General features: G+C 38.2%; 1 protein-coding gene across 1 annotated transcript in view; it reads right to left on the bottom strand.

Moving 5' to 3' along the window:
* The window catches only part of FOXP2 (forkhead box P2), a 445405-nt gene that overhangs the window by 378438 nt on the left and 47399 nt on the right, over positions 1 to 19568 (bottom strand). The gene's annotated exons all lie outside the window — the stretch shown is intronic.

Below are 19568 nucleotides of genomic sequence, written 5' to 3'. Positions count from 1 at the left end.
GAATGTTAAAAATTATAGGGAAAGGAATAAAGGACAAGCATAACACATCATTTGCCACCGTATTAATTCCCATCTTGAAAAGTGTGCTCTGCTTTGGTGTCCATAACAGAACACAGCACAATAGAACTAATTAGCAAAGGTTCAGAGAAGAAAACGTACATGATCAAAGGCTTAGAATGGTTTCCACATGAGGAACAATTCAATACACCACAACTGTCCAGACTGAAAAAGAGACAATTTAAGGGCAGGCATGATAGAAGACTACAGAGGAGAGGCTGCAGAGGCATCATTTGTTCCCTATTCCTTGAGCTCAGGAACTGCCTAGTAAAACTCAAGTTCAAAAGAAAAAGCAGGAGTTTTTTCTCCAAAAATGGGTAACAGGACTGTGGACTTGTTGATGCAAGGAGTTTTCATGAGTCAAAAGGGAGAGTGGAGGTACCTTTGGAAGAGAGCCTTCATGGGAGACAGAGGATGGCCTAGGTAAACCATTGGTCTGAACCAGGATGACCAGTCCTATCTCCTTCTATATTCATTTATGCTAGTGCTAACTGAGTAAATTCTTATATCCATTTTACACTGATATATTCACCACACAAGAAGCAGAATTACTGCATTAGACACACAGGGAATCTAGTCTTACTTGCATTTTAAGTACAGGCTAGATCCTTTTGAACTGCAAAGTGAATTCCCACGGTTCTCTGTACTTTACTAGATGCTTAATAAATTTGATTGCCTTTTCCAAAATAGTATCATCACAGAAAAAAAAAAAAAAAGAAAATAGATCAAATGAGGTAGCAAAGTCTTACTGTAAAGCAGCAGTAGCCTTCCTCTCCCCAGTCCACAGTCCCAAAGCAGCCAGGGCAGAGGGCTACAAAGCAAGGTTCTGCTTCTCAAGTTGTTTGCTGGTCTCATGTGTTTGAGTCTGTAACTTCATCCCTGTGTTCCTGCTCAGTTCAACACATAGAAATGCAGGTCAGCATCCCCATGTCCCAAGCTTCATCTCAAAGCAAACCTTAAAAATCATATACTCTGTATTCCAATATCTTCTCTTTTGCTTTAATCTCTAGGATACAGCAGTGTTTCTGATTTATTTTGGGTAAGTGCAGATCAATTAAAATTCCTCCAGGGAAGCCTTCTGAACCAGCAGAAAGCAAATGACTGTCATCAGGAACAAACACTTTTTGCTGTCATGGACTGGCATGTCACTTTTGAGCAAAAACTATGTTAATTAATTCTATCCATACCTACACCAGGTGTACCAAAGGAATAGTCCTTTCTGCTGTCTTGCTAGATACAGATCTTTGTGTCTGTGAACTGAGTATCCCTATATGGAGACTTATGCATTGGCACATTATATGAAGAAGCAGCCTGTACTAGCACAAAAAAACATAACAGGACAAAAATAACTTTGTTCAGACATCAGTATGCAACCAAAGTCCCTTTTGCAAAATGCATGAATTAATACCCTAACATTTCACCCAAAAATCAGAAAGTTTTCACTACATCTACTCACAAACCTATTTATTAACATTCTTTTTAGACCCTACAGTGAGGAATTTGAATTACTGGTACTTTTTTTGGTCAGCTTGATATATCGGATCAAAGTATGTTTACTGTTCTATCTATTCCCCCTCATCACTTCTATGCTCTGCAAAAGAAGAGGCTGCTATGATGACTGCCGTTCTGTTTGCTTCTGCAGCTCAAATGGCTACACTGAGGATGAAAGAAGATTCACTGTACAGCATGCTAATGATCAAAGACCGATGTATTACTGGCCTATAGCAACATTTTAGGCCACCTCTCCCATCTACCATTTGTCCAACTTCTCTGTTTAGAATGTAAAATCTTAAGGGTAGGAATACAACCCATCCAGCTAAAAAGGAATCCAAGCTCTATTTGATATCCCGCACATCACTGTGATACTAACTATAAATAAGAGCAAGCTGTAGCAAACAAGAACCGAATGTCTTAGAACTGATACATGAGCAAAGACAAGCTTCTCGCAAAACTGCAAAATTTAGAGAAGTGGACTCCACATATAGTACAGCAGGTAAAATAGTACTGCAGGATAAACCCTTTAAAAACAATCTGATAGCAGTAGTAACAACAATTCAGAAGTAGCATCACCACTACTTCAACGTTGAGAAAGAACGCCATGAGAACAGGTATTAGAAGATGGCTACCTACTGGATGCCAGATAAAAGCCATGATTCTCACTCTTTCCATACATGGCTTCAAGTTACAATTAAAAAGTTTATAGACTCTTCCCCGAATATGATCTTGGCTTTCTCACACAAGTGCACGTTAAGGGGGAAAAGTTGATACACAATTACCTCAGCTGCAAGCACTGGGAATCAACATTTACCAAAAAAATTGTGTAAACTAAGAACACGTTTCTTTTCAACCACTTGTTATATAATCCCTTCTGAAGGTTAAATAAGTATTCATGCCTGCTTTAAAAATTTATTCCATATATTTCCTAATTCAATTATACCCCTGGTGGAAATCCACATATATCAAAGACACATGAAGAAATTTTTACATTAAGTATTTCTTAGCTTATGTTTTTGACTTCTGAAACAGAACAGTGATACAAGCAACCTATACGATTAAAGACGCAAACATATTCCAGAGTACACATGTATTAACTTGGGGTATTAAAACCTACACTCGTGTGCAAGCTCACACCATTTCCATAAGTTACCTAAGACACAAAGTAAAAGCTATACATGGTAACATGACCTTATTAGCATTACTGTTACGGAACTTGCTTGGCAATTCATAAAGCCACAGCTGCATTACAAAGACATCCCAAACAAGCATTGATAGAATACTTTATCTCATGACTGCTATGTATTTTTAGAGTATGTTACAGAAAAATGCGTTAAAGTATTTGAAGACTATGGAAGCAAGTTTCTCAATTTTTTTAGTATTATATATCTTATTTACAAAAGAATCCAATGCCTCAGGTCCCCGACTAAATATGCTATAAATTCCATTTTTGTACATAAGCATCCTATTAATTTTACTTTCAATACCGATAGCCTATTGGGTGAAACTAAGTAAAAGACCACAGCAGGATTTGGCCTGAAGTGATAGCATATATACAATCAAGGACCAGATTGGAGTTTTGGTTTAAGACTGAATAATATTTACTCTCATATGTAACTGTATAGTCTGCCTAATGTAGTATTACAATCATGTGCCGTTAGTATCATCTTTATCTAAAAGCCTTTACCTAGAAATCTTATCTCACAAAAACAATCACTGTTTTGCTAAATGCTGAAACCTCAGTTAAGAAAGACATATTAAAATACAGCAACAAAAGACACAAATATATCTGTGCTGATCTCTAGTATTGTTGTCCTAATCTGGAAACAACATAATGAGTAAACAAAAGATTAATCACGATGTAAATAATTAAAGAAGTAAAGGTGTTATACTGCAAAATAATGTCAACTAAATGTTGTGCTGTTAAACTGAATGAAACTGTTTGGTTTGTCTGCAATTTCAGTAAGTTTATTACAGATCAAAAAAACAGTACTTCAGAAAATATCAGAGATGGCACTAATTCCCTTCTCTTATATAATAAAAAGAGAAAGGCAGGACAAATTATACATCTACAGGTAAAATGGTCTTTCTACTACTAGAGCCCATGCACCAGTGCCACTAAGCTAACCAATAACCTTCCCTATACTTTGATGTACATCTCCTGCAGGACCTGAAAACACCTACTAAAATTGTAATATTTTAAAATCTAATCCTCTCATCAGCTGTATACTGAAATCTTCTGGATTTGGGATGACATTAAGAGTAAGAGAAATATTCCTCGTTTCTCTTGCAAATTTATTCATATTTATTTAAAATACAAGATTTTTATTTGTATTTATTTAAAATACAAGACCAGAAATACAAACTTACACTGAATTGTAAGAGGATGGACTGGCATGAAAATAAAGGTAAGACCTGTGTCTAAATAATTCCTTGCATGGCTAGTTGTCTGTCATCCCAAAGGAAATGCTATACAGGAGATAGAGGACAGAGGACACAGGCTAACCAGCTCTATCAGGCAAGCTGCCCACAAAGATATAATGTTGAATTTGGGACAATCAGATGGAATAGTTGGTAAACTGTTGTTAAATAAACATCCAAGCTTGGGGAGGTTAAATAGATAGTGGTAAACTTGCATAGTACTTTCTGTGGCAAGTATGTCTGGGAATATTTTTCTCCAGCAATCCCCAGTGGGAAGAGTGCCACCTCCTTTCTCCGGTATTCCTTCCAGCTCTATCTGCCCTTCTCTTTCCAACGTTAGGCTGCCATTCAACACAGGGACACACATTAGGATCTGAAGAGACGAATGCTGAGCAGTTCGCTGTGATTCCAGGCATGCAACATCACACACATTCAGTCAGGGCTCTACAATCGACAAAGGTACTGACATGATGACAGCAGGAACTCAAGTCTTGTTTTTTAATCCACCGCATTTCTAAATGGTTTTGATCCCTATCACCTGAGATCACTCATTAACACACAGTACTGTTACACTGCTGCAGCACTCTTAGACTGGGGGAGGGGTACAAAAGGTTTCTGTAGAGGCAGACATGTGGGAAATTCCATAAAACTTCACTCGGGATTTTTTAATCTATTTCTCCTTTTCCTCTTTATTTTGTCTCCACTCTCCCTTTTGCTGAGAACTCTCCCCCCTCCCACAGCCCTGTGAGGAATACAACACACGCGTGGAGCCAGCAGGGACAGGAGCACAAGAGGCGACCATTCAGTGACAGCCGGGATGCCTTCTTGTCACCCTAGGCAATGCCAGGACACAGGAAGGGCTTAGACAGGATGGGGTGAGGGTCAGCGATGCTGAAGCAAAAGGTACAAGGGCATGAAGTTTGAAAAACAGACTATGATTGATAAAACTCTGGAGACTGTGGGACAGGCCAGACAGTAGGAGCATATGCTTTATTTGAGGGGATGACTTAAGCTGTTACACGACAGAAGACCCGATCTAAAGATGTGAACGCCACTGTCCCTGAAGGGACTTACTCTTGCCATATATTTGCTCCTGGGTGATGTAAGCAGGATAACATCCTTGGGATACCTTCAAACCCAAACTTTCCCTTCTGAACTTTGGCAGATTGGGATGTAATTAAATGTTCAGATACACTGTGGAGTTTTCTAGGAGTTTGATTTATTTTATTGTCATCATTATCTTGGCTGGTATGTATTTATTTCACAAAGCAGTGCGAGTCACCTTTTTTGAATAACTGCTATTTGTATTGACTACTTCATTTCACACATGCAGAACATACAGTGGTCTGGGGAGTAAAGGCAAGATTTCCAGACAGGATGCAGAAGTACAATGACTGAAGCCACTCTAAACTGGAGCTGAAGCAGCCCTAATTTCCCTCACCTTCCTCCTCAGCTCCAGCTGCAGACCCTCGCCCATTCCTTGTGCTCACTTGGACATCTGTGCAATTGCAAGGTTAGACAGATCACAGAGTGCAATTATTTGAATACAGTCCTGCAAAACAAGTGATCAACCTCTGACCAAAACAGGGATGTCCCTGCCAGGAGACGAGTGGGGAGATGTGGCCTGGATAAAGGTGGGACCACCCAGTCATGATGTGGCTTGGCTTGCTCTGCTGGGGAAGCTCACCCTGTGCATCTTGGGATGCAGACTGATCAACACTTCTTCCAGTGGCAGAGGCAGCTGCAGCACCACCTTCCCCTTCCTGGCACTGGCCACTGAGCTGTGCCAAGGCAGCTGTGCACAGGGATACATGGTCAGCCATGCTGGGGAACTAGTCTAGATTAAAAGTAACCTGGCAAAATAAAAGCTGTTTTCAACCTTACAAAGTCCACCTTGCAGACCCACAAACCACTGTATGAGCATCTTCAGAGATACAGCGATGAGAAGGAACCAGAAGATGCTTAAGCCAGTGCTACTACTAAAGAAGCATTTACCACCCCATGATCTGATTAGCCTAGAAGCTCCAGCAGTCAAAAGCAATCAAATATCACCACAGCCTACCAAGTGCCGTCATCCACAGTTGCCTCCCCCTCCACTCCTCCCCAGACTAAGAAGACACACTACAAAGAAGTGCCAAGACCCACACCACAAATGAGACGAAGTGCAGTCCTCAGGGCACAGGTGTGGGCTCTACGACAAGGATGGGCTGCAGAAGGGCAGCAAGGACTACAGCATTAAAATGCAGCAGCTGCTGGTTTTGATTTACATGTCTTATAGAAATGGGCCCCATTATTAGAGTGGATGTACACCAGTCTGGCACACTTTCCTGTATTAGTGTTGTATCTGTACATGGGTATGCGCGCGCTTGTGATCGATTCTCTAAATAGCCTACTGTTAGTGTTTATATTATAAAGTGAAATAGTAAATCAAAGTAAAAGGCTGGTTTTTGGCCTCAAGATTAAATAACTTTTTTAAAATTCCAAAAGGACACCCTATGTTCTACTTTATATCACTCTTTTTTTTAATTATATTTGATTTGTACAATATATTAATCAATTTTTTTCAGATTACATGGCTGTATGTTGACTAATACAAAGTATATAACTTATATATTATCTACATCATTTAGAGCACACAAAAACAATTGTGATCCATCATTCTACTAAACTCTTGTCTGCCTTTTAATAGGTTTGTTTAATAGATACAGAAGGGTAATCATTAAATGAAAACTTAATATGAGCTATAAGTTTGTAAACAGAGCAGCAAAGTATGGCATGACTGAATTCATAGTTCAAGAAATTCTATTTTTTATATTTAATAATTTTAGATTTGCTTATGTATTCATTTTCCCAATAAAAAAATTAAAAAAACCCCACACACTCAATGAGAAAACAGGGGAAAATACCTTATCTGCATTTCTCTTGCATTTTCATTTGGACAACAGTATTTCCTAAACATAGCCTATTCACTGATGGATATGTAATTACCTTCAGTTCATAGTCTAGACATTAATGCTTTCGTAGTATTTAAGACTCCTTGTAACATGCTTGCTGCTTTAAGTAAGCAAGGCTAAATCTTGACCAGATAAATTAGCAAAGAATGCAATAAAAGCTGCAATAAAAGAACTTTATCCTCCAAACCTTCAAGTTGCTGCTAAATGAGATTTCTTTGAAATGCAGATCAGTTGAACTAGATTAGTGAATTTTAGCTCCTGTCAACATCATAACAAAATACAAATACAATTGTTCACTGGCCTTATCTTCATGCTTCCATCTGCTGCCTTGTTATTTACTTTCCTTGATTTACTATGCAGATCTAAATAAGACACATCAAGGAGGGCTTACAACACAATGGCTTCTTAAGCTTTACATCAAGGTATTTGAAACTGAAGCCCTGAAAGGGCTGCCATCAAAGACGTATCTCTAATGAACTTCCATATCAGAGAAGGTTTGGTATTTAATACTGCTGTGAAAAGAAAAAGCTACAAATCAGAATGGCCTATGAAGGAAAATGTCTGCAAATCTTGATGAGATTAACACCTACCAGAATTAATATCCCAATAAAAATGCTATCTGGTTCCTTGAAGAGTTAAACTTCCAACCCTTGCAAAAATAATGCCTAGTGTCAGAATGAGAAAACTCAGCTGACAAGGTCGAAAGGTCAGGGCGGTATTCTTTTTTCTCCACAAAATGTTCAAAAAGCATTTTTGCTGGTGACTTGATTAAGATACTGTTGACAAACTAGCCTTGAAATTAAATAATTAACACAGTTGACAGCACTACTACGGTACTTTCCACAACAGCGGCATTTTACAGTATCTTTAAAAAAATTAGCAAAAACTTCATGGCGAAACAATATAATCTAAAATGACAGCATGCAACATTTGTTCATCAATTTTACAATTTCCCTTTCTCCCCCACAGCAATCTATGGCAGTGCAGGATAAAATCTTCTGTCAGTTTGCTAAAAAAACAGTCCTTAAGTGCCATTTCTATTACATGCCACAGCCCTACTTGCAAAGTGCAATAAATGAAGAAGTCTCTTACCCATGACTTAAACTCTCTATATGCCTGATAGAGTAAACAAATATAAACAGCTTAAAAGTTTCCACAACCCACATACATGTGTAACCCTGTGCAGTAAACCATCAGCTCTCACAGCGTGCTGCTGTTTGACAGAATTTTTTTTACTAGGCACCAAAGTACATAAACAAATGATACTTTTCTTTCTTAAGAAGGCATTTCAATCATTTATGTTCTTCTATAGCAAGGGAAGATCCCACAAGCATGTTCCGTACCGTGGATCAATCAGCTCCAAACCGAAGTAGACATGTTGTATGCTCCAGTGCCCGGAAATCATGCTGCAGGCTTACCAGATGATGAAAACGGAGGTATGCAGTGTAGGGGAGCCCCACATGGCACCCACTAGCTTCTGGGCATGTCAAACTTCACAACTACCCTACAGTCAATGACAGCAAACACCTTCCCTTTTCTTCTCGCCTCCAAACATATACTTGTCTTTCTACCCTCCTTCCAAATTACAGGCAGTCTTCCAGAAACAAAGCCCCCAAACAGAAGCAGCGTCCCATGGCTATACTGCAGAAACCACAGTTGTGTTTTTGCTAGATTTCATTTCGTACGGGCTATGTTCCAGGCTTACTTACAGCCACGAGAGACCACTACTTTTCCTTGTTTAATGAAATGACAAAACAACAGATTTGCATATGTAGAAGCAGGTGCTGTAACAGGTTTGACTAATCTTGACCTAAAGCATGTAAAAAAGATTTATCAGCAACAGCTGTCCCTGAGGTATTGGGGCTCTGACGGACAGTCAAAACTTTACCATCTGCACCGCCGTGTGTTAAAAATGACAATCTGAATTAAAAGCTGGTCAACAAATCTCATATAACTAATGCCTTCCATATCCCCATCCATATGTTGAATTCCCAAGATACACAACACTTGGATTATCTATTATAAATACCAGTCTTTAAATCTAAATAAAATAAGACAATCTAGGAAGATGTGAAAAGTGAGTCTGTGGGAGTTGCTACTTATTCATGAAACAAGCATTTAAATAATACTGTGAACGTACATAAGTTTGAAATGCTTTGACAATTTCACATTACGATATAAACATCTGTTCTTTTAAAATAGCATTATATCTCTTTTCAGAATTAAAAAATACCTATAAATATTTACATAAGCTAATTCGAGGATTTACAGTGCTACAGCATTGTTTTGATTGTGGATTATTAACCAACACAATTTTTGTTTAGCTTAACTTCTCTGAAGCCTCTCTTGAATGCCTTGACAAAAAAACCGATTGATAGCAAAGCATTTCAGAGCATCTCTATGTTCTCTGCACAATGAAGGTATGCAGGGAAGTGACGTTTGTGGCTTATGTTCTGATTTTTCCGTACGAAGAGGAACTGTGTTTTCTTCCCCAGACCTGAGGAAAGAACCTGAGAGTCTGAATATGACCCCTTGGTGAACACAGTGACTTGCTCTGGAGCTATGCTAGCAGAAGGTAGCACCATATGCCCCGAGCCCCAACTTGGATGCTCTTTCTGCAGTCTAATGTGCTTGTCAAAAGATGTTAAAATCACAGATTTACTTTCTCTGGATATACTTTATTATTTGTACAAGGCAAAAAGAAAGGATAATACAATTTATTACGACTTATATAGACTAGCATCCAAAACATACTTCCACCAGTTTAAACTGTGATATCTTTTTTTATTGGTAAACAGTTTCTGAGGTGTTTAACATTACGGCAACCTTGTGCCTGATGTCAATCACAGCTATTATAACTCTTACTAATTACAAACTAGCTACATTATCTAAACTTTAGCATTAATAATTTTCCTTCATATACAAGTGTGGAAAAATACAGCTCATTACTTGAAAATGAATGAAAATTACTGATCTTTGCTCCACTGAATTTCACTGAACTTTAAAATTTTTTTTTTAAAAAAAGATTCAGAACACCACAGATCTTATCACTGTAATTCAGGCAGGAAAATTACTAAAATAAGAAAAAAATAATCCATGGAGCACATACTGGAAGCAAATTTAAAATAACAGAAGACGTGCTTCACAACATTTCTAATGATAAATTTAGATGTGGTGGCACATGTAAATTCATTCACTTCGTGTTTTGTTCTTTAGTTTTTAGATGAAGGAGAAGCATTTCATTTTAAATATATATATGTGCACGTATATATTTGCAGGCACTGCTGAAAGGCAGAAGGTACTTTTTTCTCAAGTGAATAACAAAACTAGCTTGCAAAATTTTGTGAGATTCAAGTGATCTTTCAAATGGTTACAATATCTTGCAAAAACAATGCAGACTTGAAAAAAAAGAAAAACAATTTATTTACTCGCTAGGTTGCAACTGTCTGTTGAGAGCTACAGTGATCCCCTCAAGAGCATAAATATTTAGACAAATTTTAAAATGTGTATTATATACTTGACAGAACGTATTTACATGACAGCTCAGAGCTTAAGCAATCTGATCAGAAATATTTCCCCTATAAAACAAAGTCAAGTTAGAATAAAAAAAAGCAGCTCAGCCATGTAAAGAGGCTTGAGATCAAAAACATAACCATTTAGAAACAGATTAGCTATTTAAGTGTTTGCGTCAAAATTGCGATAACCTTCATCCTACTTCCCGATTCACTGGATCGTATGTATGAGTTTATGAAAATCGAAGATGAGCAGCACACGGCATTAAGTCTGTGTCTTCTTTTACTAAGCCGTTTAATTGTCTGCTCGTTATCTGCTGCCCTTGGCTCCAGCAGGGGCCGCATCCCAGGTGGGCAGGGCCACCTCCGCATGGCAGGGATGCCCATCCCACCCAGCCACCCAGGGGAAGGTCAGGGGCTGAGGTAGGAAATCGCCCCTCTCCTACCCGGCAGAAAACTGCAAGCCAGTTTCCTGCACAACACTGCCAAGGTGATGTCCAAGAGTGACAGAGATGAGAAAAAGGGCGAAATAAGCATTATACACCTTGCTGGCACCTAGGGGTGAGGGCAGATTTCCTCCATCTCCCTGAAGACCAGCACAGCTCTTCCCAACATGGCCACTGCGGGAGCTGAGGGCTCATTTATCTGTCCACGACCTACTGCTCTTTTATCTTGGCGGTATTTAAATGAATTACATATTTGGGATCAGATACTGTGTCTTGGGGTTTGGCTCACAAAGCAGTAACAAGTACATTCATCAAGCCTGATTTTAAAAGACCCCCATGACTGTAGGGGGAATCCTCCCTCCTTCAGGAGACCATGAGGGGCGGGAGACTTGGGACCTCAGTGCCACCAAAACAAACCGCCAACGCATGACAAACACATGTACAGAAGAACTAGTATATAAACTTACAGGCATAAACTCCCACTGTATTCTGTGCTTTTCAAAAGGGAGGCGAGCTTTCTAAGGAAAACAGAGCCAGCTCAACGCAGCCATTGGACACTTGAACGTGAATTGCTGCCACCAAGCAGCAGCTTAACCAGAAAAAAGGCATGAAAGGTTTGTAAGAATACATGTATTACAAATCTATCATGTGAGCAACCTGGAGGACGATTACACTCTTGCCGGGTAAAACAGGTACCTCAGAGGAACTTTTTACATTAAAAGAAGATGAAAAAGCAGAGGCAGAAGGATTAACAAGGAGTGGACCCAGAACCAAACAGTAAACTGGAAATGCCTGGTCAAAGAAACCAGGTTTCGTTTGGATTGTTTGGACCGCCCTTACTCACTGTTATGCAATACTAAAATCAGATCCATCCTACATACCTTTAAACATCTAAACAGGATGTAATGGCGACCTAACACAGAGCTCCTAGCAGAGCCTATGGCTCTCCCCTGTACAGGAAGCCAGGGAGAGGGCTGTCCTGGTTCAGGAGCAGTAGTGCAGTACCCGATGTTTGAATGGATGAATGCAACCACTGTTAGGATGAAATACAAGAGGGAGTAGATTGCAAGAATTTATTTTTTTTTAGGAGAGAAGGAATTGTTGGATACTCTTCTAAAGGTAATGCAATCTGAGTTTAAAAAAAAAAATAAAATCAACTCCAGGTTGTAGGTTAAGTTTTACATTTAATATGTCATAAAGTTTACACAGTTACATTATTTTTTTTCTTGCATTTTGGACTGTTTAAATTCAGTGACTATTAACACTGAATTCTGCGAACTTAAAGGTATTTGTTCAGTTAGCTATTTCACTTACAGAACAAAACATATTTAGTCATACTTAGCTGTAATTTTCACGGTTTGAATAAATCAAAAGCTAGGAAACGGTGGTGAAAAACTGCTGAGAATATTTGTTTTTAAAAGCCCCAAAACAAAAAACAAAACCCCAGCACATATGGACACCATGTATTTGGGGACTATAAAAAAACATACTACTTGTCAAAGAAATTATTTCTTATTCTACTTTCCTTTTACATTATAAAACAATCATTTAGACTTAATATTGAAAACTGTTGCCTTTTGTAAAAAGACACGTGACTCATAATGCACACAGAACGGTTTCATCACACAGATTGTTTACTTAATATATTAAGTAGCATACAGAGGTAATCTTTATGCTTGCAGCATGTAAAATCTAGATTAATATTTTATATTAAAATAAGGTGCCACTTAGTGAATTTTCAGATATTAATCTCCCTAGTAAAGTCTATTTCCTTATTGTTTACACACAGAAATTCTGTTTTAAATTTTAAAAGTGAGAATCTTAAAAACTGTAAAAATATAATTATAAAATGTTCTTTATTTGCAACTAGATTCCAAGGTTGCAGAATACTGTATCTGTCCCAATTTTACAGAACTGCTTAAGGCATCTGCCAACCAAGTTTCAAGAGGATTAGCTGTAATGAAAATGCAACATATGTAAATACAACCACGTACTTAAATGTCAAATATTTCAAACACAATAGAAAAATTACAAATTCAAAGTTATCTTTCTAAACGTAATTCTATCAACTCCTTCCATGAAAGATAAAAACTTGGCAACAGCATTTTTATACTGTACAAAACACACAGTGTGGTGATACGTTAACTTAGCCTTCTTAATGTATCTCATTATTGAACTGAATGGGGGTTTTTTATGAACGCACAGCACAGTCCGCCTTTAACACCAATTCCACATACTTCAGATTCACCTTGTAGATTCAGAAGAATCTTATTCCTTGTACTGAAGCTAGCAAAAATAAGGTATGGTATGAACTTTAAAAAGCACCTTTTCCTTTGTGCTCTTTGGGTATCTTGTTTACCCAACATGATGTATAATATTAGCGCAAGAGAAAGAACGCAATTACACGAGAAAATAAAACCATGCAGCTAAAACTCCTCTGACTTCAGACACGTTTTTCTCATCTCTGGATGTGGTACAACCTTGCTGTGAACTATTAGGTTTCTACTACTTAGAGGCAGTCGGTTTCATACTGCTCAACAGAGATTACTGGTGTCTATCTAAATAGGGCTTACAGTGGCATCAGCATATTTTATTAACTCAGAACCATAAATCCTATTCTTATATGCTCTCAAAGACCAATACTCTTAGGGTCAGTTAAATTTACAACAGCGTGGCACCCACCAGGAATAAGCTTCAAAGTGAGGATATGCTCCTTTCCAACAGCCCCCCAGAAATTCTGGTATCTATTGGAAGTTTTAAAAGCAATACCCCATCCTTGATATTAAACAACAGTTTTCCAAGCAGATTTTTAGCTTACCGTGACATTACACAGTATCTCAATATTCTTTACAATGCCTCACAATACAGGTTTTCTTTGTGTTTCAAGAACTCTCCCTCCTTTGCATGATAACCATAGTATTTGCAGGTGAGCAGACCTTAACATCTACTCTTCCGTGACTTGAGACAGTGAACACCTGTGAAGAAAAAATCTCCACATTTTTGAGCTTCAAGCAATATTCCTGCATATTCCACTGCATATCAATACATGGAAGGTGCTCTTACTAGCACCAACAAAATTATTTTTGTGTGTATTTCTCTGCTATTCTCCAAACTTGCAGAGGAACACAACTATAATCTGCATGTATACTGTTAAGGACTGTCAGCAAGGGGAAAACAGAGATGACAAAGTCAAGGAAGTAACAGCATAAAATAATACAGAAATTTTCCATTATATTCAAACTCTACAAACCAAAAGATCATTTTAAATAAATGGCTGGTGTCTATTTACATGTACCTTTATTATACTCCCTCTAAATAAATGGACTAACTGTCATAGGTAACTCCAAAATAAAACTTTGACTTTACAGCAGCAATGATGCAGTTACCTACATAAACAGTTTTTTCACAGAGGTGCACCAAACATCATTTAGCCCCAAGCAAACCTCAGAAACACAAATCACATCCTAGTGCCTCCTCAGGGGAAGAACCAGACTTGCCATTTCCCTCTGCATCATTCAGTGATACTAAACTCTGCAGGGTAGTCAAGCAGTTTCCACAATGCAAGAAAAAAGAGAAGCGCTGCACAACACTTTGCTGAACTTGAAAAAACTAGAAGAAAATACATACCTAACTTTATCAATTGCTCTTTCTTTTACTCTTTTTCCCACCCCAGTAAGTGTGCTAAATCAAAATCAGACATCACAAAGGTGGTTTTGCCCTCCTTGTCAAGGCAAGTCCTGCACACTGAGGGCACTCCTCAAGTCCTTTCTAAGAATGGATCACAAAGGTAGAATCAAACCATATTATTATTATTATTTTAGTGATATCATTATATATATATTATTATTCTGGTGATACTATTATTAAATATCTATAATTAAATAAGTCAATGGCTCTTTAAAGATCCCTTTCTTATGCTAAAAACAGACTTATTTAAAAACAGAGGCTGTTATCAAGGTTCTACAATTTGGGGATATGATTTTAAAGTAATAAACCAATTTTAAATAAGATCTTCCCAAACTTCACACTGTTTACTATTTTTATTGTAACCACACTATTCAGTGGAACTTCTCTCTCAAATAAAAGTTTTACAATTCAATGCTATCACTGCTATGAAGAGAAAAACTGAGCTTTGAAGCCATTTGATCTCATATCAAAACTGCAGTCTTGTACTGATTTCAGAATCTATGTAATTTGCTATTTTGCAACAAAAAAGAGAGTACAAAAAACAAAGAGCCAGAAGTAAATATTTTGATCAACCTAATTCCCTTTTAAAAAACAAAATCCTGCTGTTCTTTTTTAGAAAAATACCTTGACATTTAAAGACAAAATAAGTGCATGTGTGTGACTTATTTACATCAGATAGAAATAAATCCCTCCTAAATGTAGAAAGCACAAAGTTTTCTTTTGGTAGTTTATGAATAGTATTTAAGGAAATGCTTAAAACACTTGGCAAATCTTTTGACAATTTCGCAACCTCATCAATATAGCTGCTCAGACACCATGGTGATGTGCATCGTATATAGACTTCTGAAAAAGAAGCATCTACTCACACAAGCATGCGATTTTAGCATATAGAGGAGGGACAGGGTGCAATTATGCTGCCATGTAATGAGGTAGGTGTTGCAGTATCATATGGTGTATCATCACCAGGAAATGGGAGAAGTGCTGAGTCAGAAACACTGATGACTTGCTATGATGTGCATGCCAGCAAAAATATGGTTCGGAGGGAACTAATAACGTGGTTGCCCCTCAGAAAAAAACTATGCACACTAAATACTTTAAGCATGAAGACTTATAATAAATATGAAATTCAGCTACCCAAGTAAAATTACACAGAAGCTCCTTTCTTCAGATTCATTCCAGCCTGCATCTACATGAATGCCATGCTGGCTTTGGGTAAGCCACCACAACCTCTCGATTCTTATGCCACAAACTCAGTTATTAATAGGTTTTTCAATTCAGAGATTTCCCAGTTGGGCAACCCCCACTCTGCTCACTGTTTTACAAGAACACCAACCTCAGAGACACAGTGACTGCTCACAATGATGTAGGTGATTCTCTAAGGCCAATCAATGCTCAGAGGATTGTTTCTTAAGATTGGGCAAGCAGGTTTAAGATCTCACTACTACCACAAAGGTAGTAGAATACTCCCCACCTCTTCTCTCTCTGCCTTCCCACATCAGCCACTGGCCCCCACCGCTTCCCTTATGCTGTCTACAGTGATCTCAGATCCATCTGTGGGCCAATTCAATTCACAGAAATAGCAGAAAGCATACTCAGGCTTTCACCAGGTTGATTTACCACTGTTCTGCTGAGTTAATTTGACCCACAGAAGGGTCTACTGAGCTCCAGATCCAGCCCAAGGGAGGTCGCAAGCCCACACTGTGAGAAGAGAGGGAAGGGGATGGCAGGCTGAGGGCAGGGGACCAGGGGGAACCCCTTCTCTTCAAAAATGGCAACAGTGTATCATAAGAAGAGATCAGATATCAGAAAGTACAACTCCACTCCAAAACAGTCTCCAGTTCGTTACTTACAATGAACCTACTTCTAGTTCGTTCATATGTTCCCTATTCACTTTCTCAAGCACACATGCTTTTTTCTTCTCAAGACCTAGCTCAGAGTTGCTTCTCAGGAAATGCTGGGTGTACTATCCTGTATATGTCATCAGAGCACTGGCTATCCAGTAGCTCCAACACCTACTGCAATCCTGGCCAAACAAGCCCAGATTCGCATGATGGCCCCTAGCTAAGACATGATGGTCTGTAGCTAAAACGTGATGGTCCCTAGAGAGTCAGGTGCCTTCACAGCATACTCTTAATTGAAATAGCTGTCACATGTCCAGCAAAATGCTTTATTTATCAAAAGCCTACACATAAAATATCAATAACTCTCAACATTAACTAACAGGCTCTGTGCAGATCAGGGGATAATTTGAGGATTACAGCCAAAATGCTACTTGATATGTCTCACAGTAAACAGTATTGAAATCTGTGTACTACTTCTCTCCAGTTTACACAAAGAAAGTCAGTGCTGGATTTGTAAGGTACATGTTTGTTTATGTACTTAGGAGATGTGGGGAGGAAACAGAGAACAATAAAAGGAAAAAACCCGAGCATTTTACTGAGCTATCGTGTGTCCCATTATAATGACTGCTCTTGGATTTACCAACTAGATTTACATACAGTTATACGTACTCTGCTGTTATGCTCACTTTCAGCCTGTGTTAAAGCAAACTGCAAACAACAGGGGGGGGGATAAGTAAGTCTACTTTGTCACTAGTGCGTGGAATGGCTACTGCAAATCAAAACACCTGCTCAACACTGAGAACTATTAACTAATTTTAATGAGGTTTTGGAAGAAAGCTCTCACATTTTCTGAAAGTAAAAGAGCAGGAACTTAAGCAGAGAGACGGCATTTGGGCACACATTTGGAGATCTAAGCACCATTTGGTCCTGCTAATAAACTGCAAGCATGACTCCCAGGTAGACATTATCTAAAGGTTATCTTCTGAGTCGTAACGGTCAAAGATCTCAGGGGATAACAGATGGGCAAAACAAAATTATGAAAGTAGCAGAGACAGGTTTCACTAGTGACATTGACAGGTTTCCAGGCTACTACCTAGCTCTAAATTAACAATGACTAAGCATTTTGTCATCAAGAACAACTTGAAAAGCAGTTGTTCAAGATTTCAAAAGTAAGCTTTAAAAGTTTTTCAGGTCACGAGACCTTTTACACAGAATTCCCAACTCAAACCTTGAATGTAACTACGCTCCTTTATGAAATGTGGCTTTTGAGAATAATTTATTATCAAGCTAAAAGCATATACTGCCAAGTGCAACCCAAGATCCTACATGGACACTACATACTGTATATTGTCAAAGAATCTGCAGGAGGCTGCAGGTCCGGATCTAGACTCACATCAAGCTGCTGCTGATGCTGAAATTTCCCGGTTTCAAACCTGACTGTTTATTCAGTCCATTTTGATTCTTCCTACTCACAGCAAAGGACAGGCCAATTTTTTACCCACAGCAAATATCCACAGTTCCTCCAGAGAAACACCTATATTCTCCCCTTGACAGCTGAGTTAGTTCACTATTAAAAGTACTATCTGTGGTACTGGGAAGATGTGGATTCTCTATGACATGCAACATCTAAAAAAGTTAAGATACTGTTCCGAGCATAAGTACATTTTTATGCAAATTTAGGCATTATGGCAAATTAAAACTTCAATATGGTGACATTAGTGATACATGCAAACTCCAATGCCTTATATGATAATCTAAGATTAGAGAAATTTTGCCATGGGGAAAGAGTCCAAGTTTCTACTTTCATCTTACCACAATCCTGAAGGATCTCTCCTATCATGTGACAGTCTTACTTGTCTACCGTCTGAAATCCTGGAACTGCAAGAACTACCTGCAAGACAGCTCCACAGCAGATCTGAGCACAACAGCTCTGCGGGTGACTCCAGGTACAGTCCTATTGCAGCTGAAGTTTACCTCCTTGTTGAGCACAGTCCTTCATGACCTCCTTCCTTCCCAGCCTGCTCCCTTCCATGTTTACTGGACTGCTGGCTGAACTGTTTCAGAACAGCACAAGTCATCAAAAAACTAACAGCACAAATAAAAATACATAAAATGAAGCATATTTATCAACTTAGTATGCTGAAATGATTTAGTGAAATCTAAGAAATATTGGAGTTGATGCACAGAAATTAAGACTGTATTGAAGTGAGTTTACTGAAAAATTCAAATTAAATTATTTTTCATCAGTAATCTCAACTTTTCCACTTTCTCTCGATCTCTGGTTTCTCTTATGTAATTTTTCATTCCATTATTTTAAATTTACAGAAGCATCTCTGAGATCCTCCCTCTGATGATTCTTCCTATTTCTTTCCTAGTTTCCAGTCCTTCAAATGTTGCTCCGCCTTTTGTATCTCCTTCAAAAAGAAGGGCAGCTTTCACATGGTACAAGCTATAGCTCTCCTGCTTTCATTCCTTCTGTTCATATTCTTTATCATTATGTTTAACAGAATGAAGGAACACTACAGGTTCCTACCGAACAAAGAGATTTACAACAAAAATAGAAAACTGAGATGGCATTATGGCGCTGGAGTTTATAGGTAGCTGCAGGAGACAAGAGCACAAGAACACCTGGGAAAAAGTAAGGTATGTTATTTAATGCCAAGGGAGTACTCTCTCAAAAATCCTTAAAATTTCTCCTTTTTGCTGTCCACAGTACCCAGCAGTCAAAGACCTTCTGATGTAAAATATTTTATAGCTATGTCAAGAAGCTCTACACGGATACAAGGGATTTTATTATAAGCCAACAATATCTAAAAATATGCCATTTCTCTTGTAAGAATGAATTTTTTACTAGCTTATAACTTTTTAGTTCAGACCAATAATATGTGTACAACTGAGATTCACCGTGGTGTTGCCAGTTCTCAAAATGTTATTACAAATATTTTTACACCAGCTTTCATACATCCCATGTAAGTCTAAAAGAACTTCATGCCTCAAAAAAAAGAATCTGTACTTCATATCAGAGATGGAGTAAAGTTAAAAAAATACGTATCTTCAACCTACAGTTAAGGTTTTTAAAAATATAAAAAATAATGAAAAAATCATACATTCTGATGCCTCTTAATTTTACACGAGTTCCTAAAAGCATGTGATAAA

This window comes from Strix aluco, chromosome 5 (assembly GCF_031877795.1).
Source record: "Strix aluco isolate bStrAlu1 chromosome 5, bStrAlu1.hap1, whole genome shotgun sequence".
NCBI lineage: Eukaryota > Metazoa > Chordata > Aves > Strigiformes > Strigidae > Strix > Strix aluco.
The sequence above is the reverse complement of the archived record's forward strand: the minus strand, read 5'-3'. Positions and strand labels throughout refer to the sequence as shown.